Source organism: Lineus longissimus, chromosome 8 (assembly GCF_910592395.1).
Source record: "Lineus longissimus chromosome 8, tnLinLong1.2, whole genome shotgun sequence".
NCBI classification, from domain to species: domain Eukaryota; kingdom Metazoa; phylum Nemertea; class Pilidiophora; order Heteronemertea; family Lineidae; genus Lineus; species Lineus longissimus.
In genome coordinates, this window is record NC_088315.1 from 17527264 (window position 1) to 17533068 (window position 5805).

General features: G+C 45.6%; 1 pseudogene; it reads left to right on the forward strand.

Annotated features, from left to right (window-relative positions):
- The first annotated feature begins 3047 nt into the window (after positions 1-3047).
- Positions 3048-4667, forward strand: LOC135492996 (prolyl 4-hydroxylase subunit alpha-2-like; annotated as a pseudogene).
- The last annotated feature ends 1138 nt before the right edge of the window (positions 4668-5805 follow it).

Consider the following 5805-nt stretch of genomic DNA (forward strand, 5'->3'; position numbering starts at 1 on the left):
TGCCGGCCTTTGGTTCTTGAGAATCACGACTGGCGTCGCTGGCGCATTGATGACAATTTTATTACTGTAAAATCAGATAGGAGCCGTCATACTGTCACCGCCCCAATTGTTTTTGGTTGTTTCCGATACCATTTAATTCTGAGCAGTCTATAAAGTCACTCTACAGGGCTGATGTGTCTGGTTGAATGAATCCGACCGCGGCTGCCCAGCGGCAAGGTGTAGAAGGAGAACACCCCCCCTTGTATTCTGGCGGATTGAATTCTGGCATATGGTTCGCCCTCAATAGCTCAGATTAAAGCGCAAAAGAGAATCCTTTGTCCCTCATGCCGACTTACCGGTGGTGAACATCAATCCTAATGTCTCCGGTCCGGTCAGTCACCTCTTCCCAGTGAAGGATGGACCGCACAACGCCGGTAGATCCCATTTGGATGTTGTTCCGCGGACATCTTATCCAAACTGTACTGGACGCGTGACTGGGGCGGCCAAACTCACAAATCACCAAGGTTTTTGCATCTTATCTGATTTAGATACATTTAAAGCCAGTAAAATACCATTGGATTCAGTGTGAACTGGGATGGAAGTCCTACAAAGCTAGAGTACACTCCCCACGCAGTGGACCTGCCGTGTCGTCCCTCACCGCAATGGACTGTCCCGGAGTATGCCCTACCGACGGTCGAATAGTTCAATCGGCGATGTGACGGACGAGAGGGCTCATCTCAGGGCCGTATTTCACTTTTTCATTGGTTCGACGCGGGGGGGGGGCAGGACACCATTCCCAAATTCGCCATCGGCGGGGGGGAGGGCAGGTATACCTAATAAACCTCAGATAATAGGAGGAATTCCCAAATGCTTATCTGGCGAATTTCCTTTGTTTTAATCAATTTCTATACGATATCTAGCGGATGACATCAATTCAGTTTGATAGAAAGATAAACGATATTTTCAATCTTGACACTATAGAGACACTGATTTGAAATTTTTCAAATTTCGGCACTGGGGCGAGTTTTCGATATTTCATGCGAATTGGCAATCTGCAAGTATTGCACAATGACCCTGGCTTGACCCCCAAACCATGATCGGCAATCTTCGGCAATTTCCGCGAGTGATGACGAGTTAGTGGACTGTCATGTATTTGATGTACAGGTCTCAGGCGGCGCCACAATATAGTAAGCAATATACATGATGTACGACCGCTTCCGGCTTTGTCCATTTTACCCTCTCAAAGAACACCAAATAACGCCCTGATCAGAAGAAAATAACACCGGATCGAGAGAGGGCAGTCTGTTGGAATGCGTCTCGACCCTCAAGTCTTGGATCCACTCCGCCGACCCGGACTCCGTTACACCAATCCTTGACGCAAAACAGATCTGCCTAGTTGGGTCTGTTATTCCTCACTAGATCGCACGCTACCGCCGATATTAACCAATCAGAAGGCCTGTAACCAGAGCTCACTTTGATCACGATCTAAGCAACCTCTAGCTTTAGCCTTCTACATTCTAATTTGTAATTTGTATTTCAAAAACGCTGTGGTGAAAGTGTATATTGGCAGCATGCCAAGACTGGAGGCGAGAATAAATAAATAATTCATTCATGAAAAATCACAATTTTGAAAGCAGCGTTCTGATTGGCTCACCACAAATCGAGGCGCACGAGATACAGAATTATAGCAGGTATGAGGGGAGGTAACTATGGCAAGCCAAACCAGAATTTATTCAAGACTGTAGAATTAATTACTATTCAAGAAGTACAATATATTTGTTCAAGACAAAATGTGTTCGACCTTGAACGAATTATGTTCAACCTTGAAGAAAAAAATTCAACCTTGAACATAATATTTCCAACCTTGAACATCTATTTCACAACATACTAATATGAACATTTTAAGATATTGAATGCAACCTAGAATATTTTTGTTCAACCTTGAATGAAGAGTTCGACCTTGAAAATATATTCAAGACGCACGTGACAATATTCAAGAGGCACGTGACCACGAAAGTGATGGCGTAGAACCCATGGTACTTCTGATGCGCTGCATGTGCTGCAGTGCGCCCAATGAATTTGTAAACATTTGCGTAAGGCAGGCTAAACCCCAAAAATACACCGAGAATCCGATATTCTTTACATAAATGGTGTAATGAGTGTAATGATCAGGTGCAAGCAACCTGCTAGTGGTGGGCGCATTGTGTGGCCGCAATTGCTCGACCACAGGGTGGGCCACCACCTGCTGCACGAGCACTATCAGTTCTGAGGGAGCCCCCGTCGCAGAATTTCCTCAGATCCCGCAAGAGATCCTCGAAATTACTGGCATGAGCCAGTAAATTCAGCTTGTCCATTGTCAATTCACTTGTCAAACTCGTGGAAAAACTTGTGCGTTCGCGCAAAGATTTGAGCTCTGCAGTGCGTCCGAAGTACCACGAGATATACTTCGTTATATTTTTAAACCATCGGATACTTTCTACAACTTCTCTCGTTGCAGCACAGTAAAGTAGAAGATATGAGCTTTGTGTTGATACCATTGCGACGTCCAACCTTTTATGCATGACTGAGCACCATGGTTTTGAAAAAGACATGCAGAAATCGGCTTGTTCCAAGTAGGGAAATTCAAGATTAACAAGCCACATTACGTGGCTGAGAATGAAAGCATGTTTAATGATCAACAACATATCACTTTCTTTCAGATAAATGTTATTCCACATGAATTCAACATTTTTACCTTTTTTTTCTGAGACACCCGGTAAAGCTGCAACGGAGGTGTGCCTCCGTGCTTAAGGCCTATGCCACGGGTCTGATGGAGTAGATGTGTCATCCTACAAATCAATTTTACTCTTGTATTGAACTGTTGTTGAGACAAATAATAGATAGAACTTCTCATGGTATATATTTATATACACTGTACATGTATATCCATCAGATTGTACTTTTGTGCGGCAATTAAGGTACGATGGATTCACCTCTAGTGCAACAGACTGCACCGAGCTTGTAGCAATGCTTTGTTTTTGCTATGCACATCACTGTCGTTTGACGTACGCTGGCTTCCTAAACCCAATATGGATCTTTCCGTTTGCTGGTGGCTGTTCGTCAGCTTGATCCTTCCCCGTATTTTTTTGACAAACTCAGAGACTTACACATCGATTCAGTCCATTATAGAATCATTCCAACATGAGAAGAAAATAGTGTCCAGGGTCTATGGTGTTCTGCGGCAAGTTGACCCAGGGAAGGACGCTCTTGGGGTCAAACAATTCCGGACCTTCATAGATGAGACCAGCGTTGTTCACGAGCGGATTAAGGACGCAGAAGAGGTCGAAAAGTTTCTAAAACATCCTATCAACATCTATCACTTTATACGAAGATGTGCTAGAGAATGGGTGAAGCGTGCCCTTCCCTTAGTCTCGGCAAAGGACAAGAGGATCTCAAGGAAGATTTTCACAGAACTGATGGGGATATTTTTCGAGGATCGGCTCTGGCCACGAAGGGAAGACTTGGTCGGGGTGTCGTTGGGCCTCATCCGCCTACAGGAGACGTACCTACTTGACTTCGAGGAACTTGCCACGGGGACTCTGAACGGGACGTCGACCGACCCGCTCACTATTGAGGAGTTCTATGACATTGCGATGGTCGCTTTAGAGAAATGGGAACCTAACTTAGCAGTACTGTGGCTAAATAACACTGCTCAGATATTGAAAGAAGGAAATAAAACTCGATATACTTCTGCTCATTTGTACAAAATTCATCGAAGGATGGCGGAAATTTATGAAGACTTCGGTGATTATAAAGCAGCCATCGGGACAGCTGAGAGACTCTTAGAGCTAGATCCATGGAGTAATGTTGCTAAGGATTACTTAACTTTCTTACAAGAAAAGGTACAGTCCCATCAGTCAATATCTTTAACGGAAGAAAAAGATGCGAATTTGATTACCAAATTTAAGGCACTGTGTAGAGGAGACCTTGAAAAGCCCGACAGTCGGAAGAGGATGCTGCATTGTTATTTTAAGAAGTCGCCCATACCCTATCGACCGACGAAGGCAGAACTTATCAACTTAGTTCCAGATGTGTATATCTTCCATGATGTCATCTATCAGGACGAGATGAATAGGATCAAAGAACTTGCAAGGAATAATCTAGAGCGCTCAGGGATTCATTCCGATGCGGACAGCATTGATACAAGTGACGACAGGATCAGTAGGCAGGCGTGGTTACATGAGCATGGTCGGGACCCGCTCATCAAAAACGTCTACCGACGCGCCGGAGAAGTAACTGGCCTCAAAACTTCGACAAGGATTGCGCCTGATTATCCGTACAATGAGGATTTACAGGTTGTTAACTATGGCCCAGGGGGATATTACACTCCCCATTATGACTGCATAAACGAGCCTGATTACCCCATCGACTCAAACCTTCAGATAGACGACCGATTCGCAACTTTGTTGTTTTACCTCGATGACGTGGATATAGGAGGAGCCACTGTGTTTCCTGCTGCCGAGGCGCGTGCGCCTGCTGCGCAGGGCAGCGCCGTCTTTTGGTGGAATATGTATCGTAATGGTACCGTGGACGTGCGGACACTTCATGCTGGATGCCCTGTGTAGATTGGATCGAAGTGGATTGCCACCATCTGGTTTCACTACATAGCGCAGTGGTCGCACAGGCCCTGTACAACAAACAATGATTAGTAACAGACATGCCGTACATCATGCCATACAATACAAACTGGCTTCCGATATCAAAATTGGAGCGCGCGGGGCGACTGGGTAACCTCGACCCTATCCGCCGCGCAGCGGATGGTCGAGGAGGCCTCGTTGATTTACCCGAGGCTAGCCATACATTTTCAGTGCATACAGTGGATGCATTGTCAATACTGTGCGCTCTGGTATTCCTGGTTTTTCACTTGGCTCGAGGTTACTCATCTTTGTGAAAAACACGTAGCCGGACACCGGAAGCCGACGCACCCAAATCAAGTTCATGACGAGTGAAATGCCGTCAACTACCAATCTAGCTGTAATGAGTGAATGGAGGAAACGGGTGAAAGAGTCTAGGTTCGTGATAGCAAAGAAAAACATAGACGGACTGTAACTCAGAACATTCTTCATGATGGCAGTTGGCTTTGGATCATATTGAGTAAATGGATAGACAAGCGTGGTGCTCGAGACCAGACACCACCTCATGTGATTCGTACCCGCTCTCCAATAAAGAACAGAGAGGGATACTGGTCAAAGGACGCTACGCTGTGGCAAAAGTCGATAGGACAGTCAACCGTGTTACCGGAAAAGGACTGATTGTCTGACGTACATCTCCGAAATTCCGACGCAAATGAAGAACGTTGGACGAACACATGCGTTAGAGACAATGCAACCTTGGATAAGGGTCACACGTTGCCCAAGTCCATTCCAGCTCAAATTTTGATCTAGATTCACATGTTGCAGCCAGGACGTCGCTCTACCATATGATGTGGGAGAAGCAGGAATGGCGTTCCATATATGGATTGAAATAGTTCACTTTTTGCGTTCCCACATAAGTTGGCAGGGCTTCTGCTTGAATTGTCCAATCTGAAGGTCTGCATCACCGCTGCAACCATTAGATATGAGGCAATCACAGGGTTTGATTTGATTGAAGCGGGCGAAGGGAGTCCTTGAGTTCCAGGAAAGTGGTGAACACGCATTCCGTCCCCCGTCGTAAGGAAGCACGTCGACGCGGAGATCCAAGATTCCGGTTTCATTGTCAAGGAGCTCCGGGGGTTTGAGATTTTGTACGCCAACGCCGGGGAATCAATTGGGAACAGGACTTTAAAAGATAACAAAAACGGACTATTTA